Source organism: Cryptomeria japonica, chromosome 2 (assembly GCF_030272615.1).
Source record: "Cryptomeria japonica chromosome 2, Sugi_1.0, whole genome shotgun sequence".
NCBI lineage: Eukaryota > Viridiplantae > Streptophyta > Pinopsida > Cupressales > Cupressaceae > Cryptomeria > Cryptomeria japonica.
In genome coordinates, this window is record NC_081406.1 from 668,529,949 (window position 1) to 668,550,072 (window position 20,124).

Sequence of the window (20,124 nt, forward strand, 5' to 3'; positions counted from 1 at the left end):
GTATAGTGTAAATATTTTATATTTTGGCTAGGGTTATGCAAAGGAAGTGCTTTTGAGTTTATGCTAGGCAAGTTGGAGATGGACTTGGCTAGCAATTTGAACAAAGATCAAACAAATTTGTACTCAAAGGTCAATTGAGTGAGAAAACCTAAGACAAAGGTCTACACTAGTCTCTTTGGATATTTAGAGACATTTGGAGCTCCAAACAATGTTCACTTTACCTTGAAAATGTGTTAAGTTGTAGCTGGCAGCGTGCACCCTGTTTTGGGAATTTAATGTGTTTTTGAATAAAAAATGCTTTATGAATATGTCCATGCTTTGGAATCTTGTGAAAAGTGTTAAAATTTTTGTTTGGAGGTTTTTACATACATTGGTGAAGTTTTCTATGAAGTTTTAACCATTCAAAATGCATATAAGATAGTGAACTAGCTGTGATAGTGCTTGTAGCAGTCATTTTAATTGCCTTTTCAGTTTGTATGGCAAATGTTTGATATAATGTATGTAGGGTAGAGTTGGAAAACAGTTTCAAATGTTAAGGAAAAAGTTTTGAGGCAGTGGAAAGACTTGAATACTTGTTAGGAAGTGATTTCCAATGCTAAGTGACCAAAACCCTCATAAAACCCTACTTTCTTGCCTTAAATTGTGGACAGACACTATACAACCTTCTCAGGAGCTAAAACCTCAAAAGTCCTTGAGGTTAGACATATTTGATAGCATCCCTAACAAGTTTCATGGAGAAATTGATCATCGTTTTCCTGTGTGAACAAAAACCTTCAAATTAGGCCTAATCACGCTACAAGCCTAATAGCCCTATTTTACCAAAAAATGAAGAACTCAATTGAAGCAAGGATGTGGGGTGTTAAAAATGCATTGGAAACCTATTGATAACACTAAAAGAAACCTTTAAGAAAACCTTTGTGACATCATAAACTTCACTTTGGGGTTTGGACCTAGTATTGAGGGTTTGAGTAACATTGAGGAAATAAGCTTGAGTAAGGGAGTGTAACAACATAATAGGACGGTTGTTTGAGAAGAGGTGTAAGTGTTGAACATCAAGAAACTAAAGATTGTTATTGCAAGCACTCATGAACACAAAAGAAATTCCTTTGGGTCCTCTTGATTGATTAAAAACTATTTTAGTCTTATTGAGCAACTTTTCACTCAATCTCCCTATCAGTTCCATTTAATGAGTTCAGGATGAATGATAGGCATTACTTTGTTGATTAAGTTGAGTTTGTGGGAGGCATCAGTGAGGGTTAATACAAAGGTATGAATTTCATAGGTGGTACTCTCCTTTTTAGATTCCAATGTAGGATTTGACGTAGGGCTTGTTGAAGTTGCTTCTAGCTCAGGAACCCAAAAAGTTTTAATCCATGCTTCTCCATAAACTGGTATATCCTTACGAGGAGGAGGGGGTGTTATTTCTTCCTCATCTAAATTATTTAAATGCACTGAATTCCATTCCCACTCATGTGAGTTTGTCTTAGAATCACTCTCTAGCATCTGATTACTGTACCAAGCTGGGATGTCTTTTGAATTGAATAGTGCATTAGTTACTGACTTATGTAATTTTGGAGGTGGGATTGTTGGTGCTGCTGATGTTGTTGGTGGGGTTATTGGTGCTATTGGTGTTGTTGGTGCTACTAATGGGGTTGTTGGTGCTATAGATATAGCCAAGGATTGCATTCTTGGAGTAATCGTCTTATACATGGGTTTGCTGGGTTTTCCTTTGAATCGAAGCTTGGGAAGAGATTCTCTTTGAAAACCTACTCCAGTTTTATCTCTTGGTTTCAACTCTAGTTGTAAGGGCTCTTGTTGTCCTTGTTTGCAAGGTCCTAAAGCACTATGGCCATCATAGCCAATTCTTTGCATTATAATGAAGCTTTTTCCATATTTGTCAGTGGGGAGCTTAGCCTTCGGGCTTTCTTTATTGGGAGAGTCTATGTAGATCCATTCTGCCAGGTCTTCATCCATGGTTTCCTCCTCTTGACTTTTACCAAGGGTAAATTGTGCCAAAGTGCAAGTTCTTTTGGCTAGTGGCGTTTGAAGTAAACCTTGGGGTTTTCCATGTGTTCTAGGGGATGTGAGTAACTGACCGACACAAAAGAGTTGGCTAAGATTATATTCCCTGGGACCTTCCTCAACCATTTTCATTTTTAATTTCTCCTATTTTGGTGTAGGGGTTGTTAAGCTGGAAAGAGAGACCGGATTAAAATATGATGAGGAAGGGATAGCTTCTCTATTGTTAGGTATGGTCATTTGTAGCTGACGGTGAATATTATTACAATATGTAAATGGATTAGCATCACCGAGGATTGTAATTTCTACCCCATTATGTGGAAATTTGATACATTGGTGATAGGTAGATGAAACGACTTGCATGGAATGTATCCAAGGTCTTTCTAATAATAGATTGTATGGCAAAGGAGGTCTAGAACTTGGCAAACTATGTGCTTCATCACTGGCCCAACTTTGATGGGTAATATAACAGCTCCTCTGGAAGAATGTTTTGCATCATCATATGCTTTGATGGTTATCTTTTTGTTGACATCCACTAATTCTATTGCATAACCCAATGCTGTGACTAACTGCAAGGTGCATATGTTTAAGATGACTCCATTGTCAATCAAGACTCGCTTGATTCTATGTTGGTTTACAAATCCTTCAATATGGAGGGAGGCATTATGGGGTTGTTGGAAGGATGTATTGTCACTTTCAGTAAAAGTGAGATATGGCGATGACTTTAGACTACCAACCATGGCTTGAAACTGATCTATTTTGAGGTTGGTGGGGATGGACACTTCTTGGAGAGCTTGGTCCAAGATTGTTTTATGTGAGGGGGATAAGCGTAAAAGCTCTAATATGGAGATGAGGGCTGGCATCTTATCCAATTGCTCTACAATATTATATTGTTTGGGGAGGGGTGTCATTCCTTGTGATGCCACTCGAATAGTAATCTTGCTACGATGCGTAACAACGTTGCATGTAAGATTTGGATCTTTTATGGTAAGAGTCGTAACTTGTTCATCCGCATCATAAAGGTGATTCACAGTATAATTGTATGCAACTTGTGTGTAATTGGTTGTAGTATCTATGTTTCTCCCTGAGCTTGAAGGACCCCTTTTATCATGTGATGGAAGTGGATTCTTGAACATTAAGTGATTGTCATTAGATGTTTTAGGGTCATGTCCCTGAATTTTGATTTCTCCTCTATCAATAAGATCCTAAACAAGATCTTTTCTTCGACGGCAATTGCTTGTTTTATGCCCTCTTCCTTGGTGAAATTCATAATGTTCATGATCTCGTCACCATGGAGGCTTGACCTGAGGCTCATAATTGGATATTTTTGGTAAGGTCACAAGATTGGAGGATATCAATTGGCATAAGATCATTTCAATAGGTTCCCCTAAGGGTGTATATGTGCGTTTTGGCTTTTAGTTTTGTTGCTTTTGTTTTGGTTCCTCTTGATGTGTATTGCAACCTTGATTTTGTGGATTATTGATGGTCTAGTTGTTAGGAGGGGGATTTTCTCCTGCAAACCTAACCACAGGTTGTGCAATATTTATTGTTATTGCATCCACTATCCTGTCATTGACAACGTTCTTGTTTTTGTTCCAAAATTTTGGTTTGTCACTATTATAATGTGGACAAGTGCCATCTTTGGGTTCATTATAAATTTTGATAAGTCCCTTTTTGATGAGGGCTCTTTCACATTTGAGCCCTTGAGTGATCATTTCTTCAAAGGATTATTTACCCTTCATGTCTAATAAAATTCCATTTCATCATTTAAGTTGGAAATAAAAATTTCCACTAATTCTTGCTCAGGTAGATGAAGGAAGCGTCTGCTAGACAGTTGTCTCCATCGTTGCAGGAAAGTTGAAAACAACTCCCCTGGTTTTTGTTTTGTGTTGCACAAATCTGCCATGGTGACGTCACGTTCTATGTTGTGTGCATAATGAGCGATGAATTTTTGGACCAATTCTTCAAATGTTCTAATGCCACCTGGCAGTCATGAAAACCATTGTGTGGTTGTGACTCCCAAACTTTGAGGAAAGAGGTGCATTAGATATGTGTCCTCATAGGCCACCTCTAAACAAGCTAAGTGAAATTCTCATACATAGCCCCTAGGATCTCCTTTGCCTCAATATTTTTCAAATTTGGGTGTTTCGAACCCTCATTGAAAAGGTGGCATAAGAATGTTCCTATCGAATGGATAGGGACAAATGTCGTTAAGTGAAAATTGGTCTTCACACCACTATTCAGTTGTTGGGCAAGATTTTCTACTTGTTGCCTCAACATGTCTATTTCCGAAGGAGGAGGAGGAGGAGGAGGAGGTGGAGGATTCCCTTGATGGTTAGGGTCATAGCAGAAGTAGTCTCTACCTCCTCCACCATCGTGATGGATATGTTGCTCGGATGTTTTTCGTATGTTGTATCAAAGTTGGAGGGAAGTTTGACACCCTCTTGAGCGAGTTTCAAGAAATGAGCATTGGCATTGTTTCTAAGAATTTCATCAAAGAGTGTTGAATTTTGGAGTATGTTGTGCTCTTTCTATATCTTCTGGAGTTGGAGTGCTGGTTCTTCATCATTAGTGCCTCCTCCAAAGGCCTCATGAAAATCATTGAGGTTTTCTTCCTCCTCTTCAATTTCTGGTTGTTGATTTCTCATTGATCTTGTTTGAGCCATGTTTTTGAAAGTTGATGTTTGTGAAAGTGACTATGAGGTTGTGATGAAATGTTTGATGGAAGACAAGTTTTGTGAAATGTTTGGTGGGAGATAGATTTCTAATACTGAAGGTTGGACATCAACAAAGTTCTTTGTGAATTGCTTTTGTGTTTTTCAACAATTTGATGCAATGAGGTATAGCAAGGTTTGAGATGTGTTACAATCCAAACTACCTAGCAATGAGATGATGCACTCATAAACTAGTTTTAACCTATCTAGATGTATAAAAATGCCTCTTAGGATGATTGATCCTAGATGTAGAGACACCCTAAAATTATTTGTTGGTTTGGTTTAAGAAATATCTAAAAGGACTAAGGACAAAACCTCTTTGTTTTGAGTATTGAGTGAATTTGTAATGTTTGGATGTGAAAATGGGTAGGATATATGTCTCAATAAAATTCTTCCGTTATGAAGGGGGTTTCTTCCTCTCTTACAGGGGTTGGTGTTTCCTCTCGAGCTTCATTGTATGTGATACAGATTTGAGGAAAGAAAGTAGGATTGGTCTTGCCCCCTTTGTTCTTGTGATAATCAAAAGCTCTATACTGAGTGACATCTCTATTGTTCAAAGGCTCTTTGTCAAATTCATTGGATTTTCCCTGAAGGTACAAGCGCATATGATGCAAGAATACTCTATGTGAGAGAAAGAGTTGTCTATTGATATAGATAAATTTTCTTTTCTTGATAAAATCCTTTGAACCAAGTTGTCTCGTCTTTAATTTGGTCTTTTGATAAAGACTCCTTTTTCTCAAGATATGAGTGATGGTCATACAAAATGATACTTTGTCTCAAGTGTTGATGTAGATTTGTTTATCAATGTTGGATGTAGATTTATTTTGTAATGTTGATATAGATTTGTTGTATGGATACTTTGTTTCAATTTATTTTGAATCCTTTGACAAGAAAACACAGCAAGCACACAAGCACATTAATGTTGCCCTTTTTCAATAAAAGGCACAACAAGTGTGGGTCTAAATCAACCCAATTATGAAATTTTTGACTCTTATAAATGTATTTTATGTTCCCAAAAGCCTAAAATCGGCCCAAATTTTTACTGGTCTGAAACATGATGAAGATAACTCAAACACTTTTCATCCCTAAGCTCATGGTCAGTTGCGATATTTTCAGCCCACATCTTGATATTTCTTCGACTTTGGTACTACATACCTCATGTATCCCACCGTGGTAGGTAAGGATGTGATATACTAAGTCTTGCGTGAGTATACTAGATAGATTATCCCTATGATGGGGGAGTCACCACTTTCATCAAGCTACAAGTAGCCTTTCAAAAATCCCTGTTTCTACTCAAGGAAATATGTATGGTGAGTTTCTTTGGAGGAAAACCATCTATTCTCTTGCACTTAAATTTTCACAAATATCCTCAATCAATAGAATGGGTAGGCTTCTAAAATAAGAGGTGTCTAGTAATGTTCGATGTCTTTGGATATAAGTTCATTCTGCAGTGACTCACTTAAGAGCCTTGTAACTTGTGGTGGGGCCCATATGTCCTTTCAACAAGTTACACTATAGGAACAACGACACCCAAGGCTACAACTTTCTCTCTCACCTGATTTCTATAGCGGCTCAAAGGATTTGTCGTGCAAGATCATTCCCAAGAGTGATGTGTCTCTTGGCAGGCCTCTCTTAAAAATAGAAAATTTAGAGCATTACTAACACTTTTCTCTTGCACCTAGAACCACGAGAGCTAAGGAGAGGATAATGTGTGTTAGAAATGGGGCCACTCTACATATTTGCACAAGCATGCCAAACACAAAAAACACTTGTTCTTTTTAACCTTTTTATTGCAATATGATCTATTTGCTACTTGGAGATGCTGCTCCAACAGAGATGATGTTATTTTTATTCCACAAATCAATTTGTTTTCTAACTAGGAAAGTGAAATCCTGGTCAACAAAATGAAAGAATGTTTGCTTAAAAGAAAATCGTTTTTTGCAAATAAATGGACAAGTTTGATTGTTCTTTTTAACTTGCAAATAAAAGGTTGATTGTGAATTTTACTATTGCAAGAAATGAAAGATTGTTGTTCCTTTTAAGGCCAAATTGAAATGTTTTTCCCTAACTTGCAGGAAAACAAAGTGCTTGATTTGTTGTTCTTTTTACAATGAAATTCTCATTAAGCCGAAATGAAGATGTAGTTGATTTTTATCCCAAAATGAAAGATGAGATTCTTTTTAAACCAAAGGAAAATGAAGTCTTTTTACCAACTTGAAAAACTAGAAAGAAATCAAACTCCTAATTCTAACTCCTCCAATCTTGCAAGAAATTGTTAGAAACCTGCAAGAAGAAAAGTTAATGAAATGTCCAATCTTTTGGTGGGCTTCCACAAGCCTAAGTTTAATTTTTTTTTTGAGCTCTCTGTTACAAAAGTGCTATTCTGTTAGAACACAAAAATGCTACTTTGGACAATAATGCTAAAGTACTCTCAAAAGCACAAAACAAATAACAACAATGCTAAAATATTAACAAAAGCATTAATTTAAAATGTTTGACAGAATTAAAGAAATGACAGATAGAGAGCGCAAAAGCACTAGATTATTACAACACCGCTAATTAATAAACAAAAGTGCTACAACTCTCCCTAACGCGCTAAAACTATAGTGAAAGCGCTAAAACTCAAACCAAAGTGCTAAACCTCTTCTGACAATGGTGCCAATACGCGAGACAAAAGCGCTAAAGCGCAACCTATGTGTGGAAATTATAAGAAAATAAAAAACAAAAGTTAGATTTGAATAACTAGAAGGTTGCGTGTTTGATTCACGTCAGGTTCACCAAATGATGCATGCTAGAAAGGACACAAGGCACAATTCAAACGTTAATATGTTAGTGACAACCAAAATGAAAGACGAATGAACCTAAAAATCCTTAACATGCACATCAAGAGAGATATAAAGCAAACAACAAAAATCATACGTAAACGAAAAAGGGAAAGAAGAACCCCTACCATGCTCCTCAAAATGCTCATAGATACTCCTCCCTCGTTCCTCTCTTGTCCAAGTCCCACATGAGTGTAGCTCTCAACTTTTAGCACTATCTATGGATGTCTTATGAAGATTCAAGATGGTTATGAAAATGACAACAAATGCCTATGCAAGTCTAAATAAGTTACTATGAGAAAGCACCTAGTTAGTCTATGTAAATTTTAGCAAAATAACAATGCAAATTCTTCTAAATGCTCTCTTAAAAATTACTATAAGTTTGATGCACAAAGATTTCTGATTTTTGAAAATGAAGAATAAGAGCTCTATTTATAGGGGAAATAGGGCAATGGATGGTTAAGATTGAGTAATCTTAACAAGGGCTAGGATTGAAAGCTAATCAATCCATGTGATGACTTTCAACCCTATCCCGCGATGACAAATGTCAACATGAGATGGCTTGAGAGGAGAGGGAAGAAGCATTAAATACTTGAGATGACATGAAGGTTACCTTGGGAGGGTTTTGATTAGGCTTGAGTTAGTGAATAAAGCTTTTACCCAATGAATAATGTCTTTATCCAATGGGTAAACTCTTGTCAATAGTTAGTGGGGATAACCATGGTCAAAGAAATGAATGCTTGAAGAGACACATGGGTTAAATGAGGGTTGAGTTAGAGGGAAAGCCTCTAACCATGTGGGTGAGTTGAGTTTAACCATTAATGGTTATGTAAAAGCCATACTTAGAAGACTTTGGGGGTTAACTTGTTGAAGGATAAAAAACCTTTAATGCATTTCAAAGACTTTAAGGGCTTTGAGAAGTGACTTCTCTTTGCTTAGGAATGTGACAATAATTAGGGAGGGGGATTACGCTAATTTGAAATGGATTAGAAGAATCTAGAAGGGGTTTAGGATGCAAGTGGATTTGGTGGGTGAGAGAAAATAGGATTTTAATTAAAATAAAATTTATTTATTTCAACTAAAATTGTGCAACTTGCATTTGTAGGAGAATGTAAGTGGTGGGGGAGTTAAGAGTTTTAAATACATATTTATTTATTTATTTAAATGAGGAAAGGGGTTAAATTAAACAAATATGCTTTATTCATTTAATTAATTGTTAGAGTATGGTTTAATGAATTAATTTAAATAAATTGAATAATTTATTTAATTAATAGAAGAAGAGGTTTAAGATGAATTAATTAAATATCAATTTAATTAACTGATGATTGATGGTTTAAATAATCAAATAAATACTAAATGTTCATTTAATTAAGTGGATAGATTTATGTGTCTACAAATACTATTGATGGATGATCTTCCTTGATCATTTCTAGATTTGCATTACCCATGCAATGGGAGTTCTTGTATGTATATGTTACTCTTTTATAGGTTTGCACATGAAGCTTATTATTGCTTGTTATGGGTTGTATGTGTTGATGACATGAGTTTGTTGTGTTTTTTATACCTTTGAGGTATGGATAGTTGGATGTGTTATCACTTGGTGTGGGTGCTATTCAACTTTGAATATCATATCATGATAGCTACTAATGCATATCGATACCTTTGGATTGAGTATTTGTGTTTGGGATATCAATTGAGATAGGAGTTACACTTCTTTGTTACATATAATGTGATTTATCTTTGTACATTGGTATGATGGATGACATGAACATTCATGTTTTATATGGTAGTCACTTGGATTCTTGTTACAATTATCTTGATGAATCACATGGATCACTTTGATTCTTTGATGGTATATGTGGCTATAATAATTTTTACCTTGTTCATGTTTGAGGTTACTTGTTACCCCTTATGAAATATATACAACAATATGCATGTGGCACACCTAGGGAACCTAGGGATACATGCATCACTAGGAGCTAACATTCTTGGGGCCACTTTATGTGTTGCATTTTACATTGAAAAATATATTTATTGTGGGGTCTCACATGAGAAATTTATTTAATTTAATATTAAGAAATATTTAATAAAGTAAAAAAACAACCAATATTAAATGTGGGGTCAATGGTTTTGTAATCTCATGGTTTACTCAAATGGTTTTGTGTGAGCTTGTTTTCATAAATGAAAACATAAGATTAGTTTTCTAAGATTGGATAATTAGAGGCTTGAGTCTTCTTTTGAAGAGTTCATATGTGAAGCATGACATGAGATATGTGGATTCATGCTTGGACACATGGAGGATGCATTGGAGAGGCTTGATGTTATAGATGTGTTCATGGAGGCTCTTAAGATGTATTGCAATGTTTATTGTCGAATAATAAATTGAGCATGAATTCTTTTGGAGAATAGGTTTCTTCCTCTGAGGGTTCTCCTAGGGTATTTCTTATGTAATGTTTAATGGTATTTTATTTGTTCTCTTGCATGTGGATTTTGAATACTTGTTTGTATATATTTCTATTTTGGGTTTGCAAAAATTGTCACAATCTGATTGCAAGTTTCCTTTCAAGAGACTCGACATATTTATATGATTCAGGATATAAGAAATACAAAGGTAAATTACAAATGAGGTGGTTGGGTCATTAAGAAATAAAATAAATTTATCAAAATAGACCAGTACAACTAATAACAATTGACCCATTCAGATTTTATTAAATGGTAAATAAACATCATCTGAAGATCTACAAAAAGTCATTGCATAAAGATGAGTTTCTATATCACTTGTAGCAATAATTTGCACCATCCTTAGTATAACTAGATTCAACATTGATTTCCTCACCTAGAGAAACCACTAAATCATTTATTGCCAAATCAGTAGATGAGCCCACCATCTCACCTATTAATATTTCATAGGTATAATTTTCTTCCCATAAAAAAAACCACAAGCACACACACATTACCACTCCAATGAAATCACAAATAAATAAAAAAAATTGAAGATACATGCATCAAATTTTCTATACGTTTATCTTTAGGAGACTTATAACAATAACCCCCCCACAATAGATAAACCCAAGCCCTAGTACAAACTGCTGAGAAGGAAGTAGTGCATAAGAAAAAAAACTTCAAACTGATATCTCATGTACCTGATGAAAATTATGAGAAAAAATATCACAAATCTGAATAGAGCATGTTGAGAGCTTTCCAACGCCTATTCGTTTTGGAAAAACAGAGTCCGTTTACCCTTTCTACGACTCCAGAAGTGTAAAAAAGGAAGCCCGACTTTGACTGGTAAAAAATATAGTCAAATAATAGATTTAGGAAAAAAATCCACCACCATGAGGTCCAGCTTGGAATCACCTTTCCGACGCCTATTCGTTCGCCAAAATCCGAATCCGGATGCCCAATCTAGGCCTAAAAAACCAACCCCCTCTCAAAAGACCGGAGAGGAGGAGCTGGTGGAGGTCCGGGCGGAGGTGGTGCGGCCCTTGTTGAGTGGAGCATGCTGGGTGGAGGTGGTGCACCCCTGAGCGGAGAGGAGGTGGTGCGGCTGGGAGCAGCGGTGGCGTGGGCCCAGAGAGGCGGCGGTGCTGGGCCGGAGGCCGACGGGGGATGTCAGAGTCGGCGGGGGCTGCCGGAGCAGGAGGTGTGGTCGCCAGAGTCTGCAGCCGGCAGGGCCAGGGTGGCTGGAGGGTGCAGCCGGCTGGGCCGGGGTGTCCGGAGGGCCGACAGGGCCTGTGGGGCTGGCAGGTGCCGTACGACGCCGGATAGCCAGGTCTGGTGGCCTAAAAAAATTAAAACAAACTTTTCGCGTTCCCTTGTTTTTGCTCTGTGATTTTTTTTATAAAAATAAAAAATTCGGCCTGCATGCCGTAAAAAGGCAAATTTTTTTCTCAATTTGCGTGCCAGGGCTGTACGGCCTGGTGGGGAGAAAAAAAACACCTAGATGCTCATGAGTAAAAAATGGACAAATTTTATGACTATAGGGTTTTTGGGCCTTCTGAGCATGATGGTGAGGTCCGTTTAGGCCCAAAGTGCTCATAAAAAAAACTTTAACCCTAAGCACACAAAAAATGTTTGAAACCCCAGATCTGCTTCAAACGCAAAATTCTAAAAAAATAGGAGCAGGTAGCTGCAGATTTGAGCTTTGATACCATATAGGAGTTGAGAAATACAACCCCACAGTAGCCTGAAGATCTTCTGCAAGCCGAATAACCTATTACAAGGAGAAGCAATGAAGCAAAATTTGAAGAACATACAAAACACATAAAACTATTCTCAAAAGATGAGAGCTGCAATTTACCAAAAAAGTATTGTGAAAAGATAATACAATGAAAAGCAAAATTAACCTTTAAAAGATCAATAAACCCTAAAAAGGGAAAACCCTAGGCTTGCACATAATAATTAATTAAAATAATTAATTATATGCACCTAATGTTAGCTTAAGTGTAAAAAGATAATTGGGAACTTAAAGAATTAAACAAATATTGTTTAATTAATCAAGTAAAGACCCAATTACTCTAACAAGAACACATGTTTTATTGCATGAAATTTTATTACATCCAATCGGTGACAACCGGGTTACAACATATCGACACACATGCCTAGTAGAATAGGTCACAACCGAGACCTTGAATCGAAAGATCTATCTTCTATGCACAATCTATCTAATACTCTGTTTGATTCTAATTAATTCCATTATAAAGAATCATTACACACACACACACACACACACACACACACACACACATGTTGGCCCAAAAGGGATGAAAACCCGAAGAACAAGACCTAACTTGCAAAATGAACAAGGTCGGCCTCCGCCAAGAGATTCCTCTGGAAAATCCAAATGATGAAATGTAGAAGGTTGGCCACATACCAAGACACATCGAGATCAACACTCAAGGCTCTACAAGCTTTAGAATAGGTTCCAGTAGATCACCAAAATAGGTCTCAGGCAACTGGTAACAAAGGAACAACCGGTAACAAGAAACTATCATGGAAACCGGTGGTGATATCTTGCTAGAAAGTGATCCAAATGAGATGCAGTTTGAAAGCAAGAAAGACGATCAACTCTTCAAGTAGAATCCAACTCCATAGGATCCGGTGAGCCAAAACTGGGATAGACAAAAAGGAAAATTGAAACTGCAAACATGAAACAAAACAAAAAGGAAAATGTTTTTGGTTGATGCAATATTGCTGTGAACCAGGGATTCTCCTGCATTAGACATCTAAGGTTAATGAAAAGTGAGCCTCTCACTTTGTTGGGGTCAGAGGGAAACCAAAGTGGTCTACCTCTGCCTGAGAAATCCAATATGAATCTTCAACTGGTCTTCTCTTCCACTTCACAAGATATCCTTTGTATTAACTATTTTGGGTACTACGCCCAATCCTACTATCCAAAATCTCTTCAATCTGATCTGGTTCCTTCTGGGGAAATTGTTTCTCAAGGTGTGTAACACCGTCCTCACTGAATTCTAGTTAATGGTACTCATGAAGATCTACAATATTGAATATAGGCGAAATACTTAGACTATCCAATAGCTCAACTTCATATACATTTCCAGAAATGAACTTTCTCAAAATCTTATAGGGTCCAAACTTCTTCATCTGCAACTTATTATAAGTTCCAACCGGGAATCTCTCTTTTCTCAAATATACCATCACTTCATCGCCAACTTCAAATTCCTTATGTCTCCTCTTGTCATCGGCCTTCTCCTTATATTTTCTATTCATGTCTTCCAAATGTTGTTTGACCTGAATATGCAATGCTGCCATGTGATGTGCAAAATCTTCTGCTTTTGAACTCTTCCGGTCTTCACTGCTAATGTCTCTCAATTCTGCTATTCCTCTAGGATGCACTCCGGTAACAATCTCAAAAGGTGTTTTTCCAGTACTTCTATTCACTGAATTGTTATAGGAAAACTCTTCTTGTGTAAGGATCAAATCTCAACATCCGATTTTATCTCCCACTAAACATCTCAACAAGTTTCCCAAGCTCCAGTTAACAACTTCTGTCTGTCCATCAGTCTGTGGATGAAAAGTAGAACTGAACTTCAAATCTATCTTCATCTTCTTCCAAAGTGTTCTCCAAAAATAGCCAACCAACTTCGTATCTCTGTCTGAAACTATGCTCTTAGGGAATCCATGCAATCTCACCACTTCCTTGAAAAATAGGTCTTCTACATGTAATGCATTTGATGTCTTCTTACGAGGTATGAAATGAGCCATCTTTGAAAATCTATCCACTACTAGAAATATAAAATCATTCCCTCTCGGTGTCTTAGGAAATCCAAATACAAAATCCATGCTTATATCCTCCCAAGGTCTTACCGGTACTGTCAAAGGTTTATATCCTCTCATGGTCTCAGTCATAGGGTAACAAACTGAACTGAAATTTATGATAAACTTCCGGTAAAAACTAGCCAATCCATGAAATGATCTTACCTCTCCAATACTTTCCGGTGTAGGCCACTCAACAATGGCTTTCACTTTCTCAAGGTCCATCTTCAATCCATCCTCAGATATCACAAATCCTAAATAGACTAACTCATCCTTCATGAAAGTACACTTCTTGATATTGATCAACAACTTTTCTTCTCAACCTCTGCAAAACTTTTCTTATGCTCCTCTTTTGTTCTACTGAAAATCAAAATGTCATCCAAATACACAATAACAAACTTACCCAAGAATTTCTTTAATACCTCATTCATCAGCCTCATGAAAGTGCTCAGTGCATTAGTCAATCCAAAAGGCATCACCAACCATTCATATAGTCCTTCATTTGTCTTAATGTTGCCTTCCACTCATCACCTTCTTTGATACTGATCTAATGATGTCCACTCTTCAAATCTATCTTTGTAAAGCATTTTTCACCACTGAAACAATCCATTATGTCATCCATCCTAGGCAAAGGAAACTAGTATTTCATTGTGATCTTTATTATTGCTCTTGAATTGGTACACATCCTCCATTCTCCATTCTTCTTAGGTGCTAAAACTGTTGGTACTGTAGAAGGGCTCAGACTTTGTCTAATCAAATGTTTCTTCAATAGCTCTTGCACTTGTCTTTTAAGTTCTACATTCTTTGCCGGTGTCAACCGGTGTGCAACTTTGTTAGGCAAAAAACTAGCTCCGGGAGCCAAGTCCATGCAATGACTAATACTTCTAACAGGTGGCAATCCATTAAGTACATTATCTGAAATGATGTCCTCATATTTTGTCAGCAAATCTCTTATCTCTGCTGGGTGTTCTCCTTCTGGTTCCGGTCTCTCAGTTTTCTTAGGAATTAAGGCAAAACACACATTCTCATGTCTCAGTCCATCCATGAAATTCCTTCTATCTACTAAACAAATTCTGGCATTTGTACATACTTCACCCTTCAAAGGTTCCTCCAAAGGTAACAAGGTTTTCTTCATCCCGTTGGCCACAATAGTGTATGTATTATTCCTCCCATCATGTATTGCCTGTCTATCAAACTGCCAAGGTCTTCCCAACAAATGATGACAAATATCCATAGGCATAATATCACATAAAACTTCATCATGATAATTCCCAATTTTTAATCTTACCAAACACTATTCACTTACTAACAACTTATGTTCATCCTGAATCCATGCTATCTGATAAGGCTTAGGGTGTTTCAATCTGTCCAATTTCAACTTATTCACCATCTCTTTTGACACAATATTATATGAACTACCACTATCAATAACAACTTTACAACACTTACTGGATACCTTACATCTGGTCTTGAACAAGTTCTTCCTCTGCAAGGGTTCTTCATCTCCTCCGACATGACACAAAGCTCCCCTCATCATTAACAGTTCCCCATCTTCAGATTTATTGTCTGATCCGGTGGGGTTTTCTTCCACCACTGTTGCTCTTCCGGTAGTCATTGTCTTATTACATTCAAATGAACAGTGTCATTCTCCTCCACACTTAAAGCAAGTTCCTCCAAATATCCTCTTGTCTTGTCTTCCAAAATTCTCATTCCGGTAACCATCTGGTAGAAATTTCTATCATCCTTTTAGTATGAATTACCTTCTTTGCTCACTTCCTTGTCCTTGTTTTGATCTTTATTGGTTCCTCTTCCTCCAGTAAATCTTCCACCTCTACCTCTATGTCTCTGCTTATATCTTTTATTCAATTTCTCTTTAGGCTTTAGTACATATTGGTAAGCCTCTTGAACACTCTCCAATTTGATCATACTAAGTTCATCTTGTATAGACATCCACAATTCATTCAAATATCTTGCAATTTGTTCAACTTCATCATAAACATGTTCGGATCTGATGTTCAACTTGTAAAATGCTTTGGTGTATTCCTTCACACTAGATTCCTTCTATCTCAGGTTCTGCAATTTCTAGAACAAATCCACTTGATAACTCACTATGATAAAATTTGATTTTAATTTAGCAATCATCCAATCCCATGTGTTAATCTTTTCTTTACCTCTTCTTTGTCTATCAACTTGCAAATGCTCCCACCAAAGAGATGCATGACCTTTCAACCAGGTACATGCATATTTCACCTTCCTCTCTTCTACAGTGTTTTCAAAATCAAAATACTTCTCCATCTCCGAGATCCAACCCATCAATTCATTCAAATCCAACTTCCCATCATATTCTGGTGGGGTAAAATGAGGTTTAGTGTTTGCCTTACTCAAAACCCTTAAAAACCTTTCTTCATCCGGATCAACTGCTGGTAGGTTTACTTGTTCTGCTGGGGCTTCTTCTCCATCATCTTCTCTTACATCTTCAATATGTCCGCCTCTTCTCTGGGCGATCTCCATGGCTTCTAACTAGGCTACTATTCTTTGCAACATCTCCATCATAGCAGAGTTTGCATTCCCACGTGCTCCACCATTCCTAGTTCCTCTTTGCGCCATTGATTCACGCTAGTCCTCTGCAATTGTAGGTTGGATCCGCAATCCGCCACCCTACAACAAAAAATCAAGACATATAACCTCTGGGATGAAACTTCGCTCTGATACCACTTGAAGCAGTCACCAGTGAGGAGGGACCTCAAGGAGATCAGTCTAGACCAATCAACAAGAGTAAACACAACAGAAACATAAATATATGATGGAGGCAATGCATAAAAAATAGTTTTTATTGCATGAAATTTGATTACATCCAACCGGTGACAATCGAGTTACAACATACTAACACATAGGTCGGGTAGAATAGGTCACAACCAAGACCTTGAATCGAAAGATCTATCTTCTAGGTACAGTCTATCTAATACTCTAATTGATTCTAATTTATTCCATTCTAAAGCATTATTACAAATATATAAATATCAATCCAAAGGATCCAGTTGGCCCAAAAGGGATCAAAACGTGAAGAACAAGACTTAATGTGCAAAATGAACAAGGTTGGCCTCCGCCAAGAGATTTCTTCAGAAAATCCAAAGTATGAAATGTAGAAGGTTAGCCACACACTAAGACACATCGAGATCAATGCTACGCAAGATTCAAAATGGGTTTTGGTAGATCACTAGAATAGGTCTCAAGCAACCAGTAACAAAGGAACAACCGGTAACAAGAAACTGTCATGGAAACCGTTGGCGATATCTTGCCGGAAAGTGATCCAAATGAGATGCGGTTTGAAAGCAAGAAAGATGATCAAGTCTTCAAGTAGAATCCAACTCCACAGGATCCGGTGAGCCAAAACCAGGACACACAAAAAGGAAAACTGAAACTGCAAACATGAAACAAAACAAAAAGGAAAATATTTTTGGTTGATGCAAGATTGTTGTGAACTGGGGATGCTCCTGCATCAGTTGACCACAATGTATGCTGTAAATTTTCTTCTATCTCTATCCCATTTTAGACATGTGTCATAACTCACCTAGTTTCAAAATACAAGGCATTCAATGCAATCAAATCCATTCACCATAATCATCACATATTTTTCAAAAATTTCACTCTTTTTGGCCATTCACACCAGGTCACACATGTCACCTTTCATCTCATTGTAGATATTCCAAGTATTTCTCACATTATTAACATTAATTTTATTCCTTTTCTTTAAAATTTATAATACCAACACATTTATTTTATATATTACATAGATATCCATGTTTCTTCAAATATCATCTCTTTTGTACTTCCTAAATAACTTGTGTAGTCACATAAATCTGTCCATTTTAATTAAATGAAAATTTCGTATTTATTTGATTAAAAATCCACTAGCCAATAATTAATTAAATTAATATTTAATTAATTCATCTTCAAACATTCTCCTATTAATTAAATAAATTATTCAATTTATTTTAATTAATTCATTAAACCAAATTCACAATCAATTAAATGAATAAATCATATTTATTCAATTTAATCCCCTTTCCTCTTTTAAATAAATTAAATTAAAACATTTATTTAAATCCTAAATTCCACCACTTGCATTTTCCTACAAATACAACTTGCACACATTTATTGAAATAAATTAATTTATTTTAAATAAAAATCCTATTTTCCCTCACCCACCAAATCCACTTGCACTCCTAAACCCCCTTCTAGATTCTTCTAACCCCTTCCTAATTAGCCTAATCCATCCCCTAATTATTGTCACATTCCTAAGAAACTTGGAGTCACTTCTCAAAGACTTCAAAGTCTTTGAAAAGCATTAAATGCTTTGTGTGTTCAAAAATTTAACCTCCAAAGTCTCCCAAAACCACTAATGGCTCTTACATGACCATTTATGGCTCTTACATAACCATTTATGGTTATTTCAACTTGCACTCATGTGTCTCCTCAAACATTTATTGCTTTGACCATGGTTATCCCTTTTGCCTTTGCACAAAAGTTTATCCATTGGATAAAAGCTTTATTCTTTGAATAAAGAATTTATTCACTCAACCCAACCTTGACCTTAACCCCCAAGTTGACTCCCAAGTCATGTCAAACATTAAATGCTTATTCCCTCTCCTCTCAACCTATCTCATATTGACACTTGTCATCCTGGGATTGGGTTGAAAGCCCTCACATGGATTGAATATCATTCAGTCTCGACCTTTGTTAAGATTACTCAATCTCAACCATCCATTGCTCTATTTTTCTATAAATAGAGCCTATTTCTTCATAATCCAGATCCTGAAAACTTGTATGCATCTAAGTTATAGAGAATTTTAAAGAGCATTTAGCATAAATCACTAATATCTTGTCATTTTGGTTTAAAATAAATCATTTTAGCATCATAGCATCTAGTATTAGCTTTTTATTCACATTTAGAGCAAATACTTCAATCTCAAACCTCCATAAGCATCCATAGTGCAAAAAGCTGTTGAGAGCTACACTAGTTTGGAACTTGGAGAGGAGAGCAACAAAGGAGAAGGAGAAGGAGCTAAGAGCATCCTAGAAGGCATTTGGAAATGCCTCGTTATACTTGTTTCCATAGTTAATTACTTTAGCATGTTTCTAATATCTCTTTTAATATGCCTGCTTAGATTAGTTCTTGGTTGAATAACACTAACGATTTCTTGTGTGTTTTTGTGTGTTATACGACCATAGGTTCCAATCTAACCTTTGGGTATTTTGGAGAGCATCATTTGGTGAACTTGACGTGAATCCAAACACCCAAAAACAGTTTAAAAAACACAACTAACTTGTTTGCGTGTTGAACTTGACACACAGGTCGCGCTTTAGTGCTTTTGGTCGCGTTGTAGCACTATTGCAACTTGACATTCAAGTGCTATTGCTTTTACAATAGCGCTTTTGTCTCAAGTTTGGCACTATTGACCTTTATTTAGCACTTTTGTACTTGTTTTGGCACATTTGTGCTTGTTTTGGCACTTCTGCATTTGCTGTCAGAGTTTTTCTTTTAGCACTGTTGTCTTCTTATTAGCACGTTTGTGTTAAATAGTGCTTTTGTTTGCACACAAAGTGGCGCTATTGTAACAGAACGTTGTAAAAAAAAAAAGACCTTGTAACCGAAAAAGTGATTTTCTTAGGCTTGTGGAAGCCCCCCCCTAGGTTTGGATTTTACTAACTATTTGTTTCTTGTGCAGGTCTAAACTAACTCCTTTAAAAAGCAATTTTTTTTTTTGGTGCTTTAAAAATTGAACAAAAACAAACTTTGTTTTCTTGCAAGTTAGGCTCAAATTTTCTTTTGGTGCTTAAAATCAACAAGGCAAATTTATTTCTTGCATCAAATTAAAAATTCACAATCAACACTTCCATTTTGGTGCAAATAAAATTTCACAATCCATTTGTCTCATTTTGCAAGCGATTTTACTTCAAGCAAAAATGTGTTTTTCAATTCAGTTGACCAGGATTTCAAGTTCCTAGTTTACAACACATTTTGCCTTTGAAAGTTTAAAAGAACACCATGATTGTTGGAGCAACATCTCCAAATAGTTAGATCACATTGCAATGAAATCAGTTAAAAAGAACAAAGTGCTTTTCGTGATTGGCGGACTTGTGCAAAAAGTTGGTTGAGTGGTCCTACTTCTAACACACACTATCCTCTCCCTTGGCTTTCGTGGTCCTAGGTGCAAGAGAAAAGTGTTAGTAACACTCAAATTTTTATCTTTTTAAGAGAGGCCTGGCAAGAGACACATCACTCTTGAGAA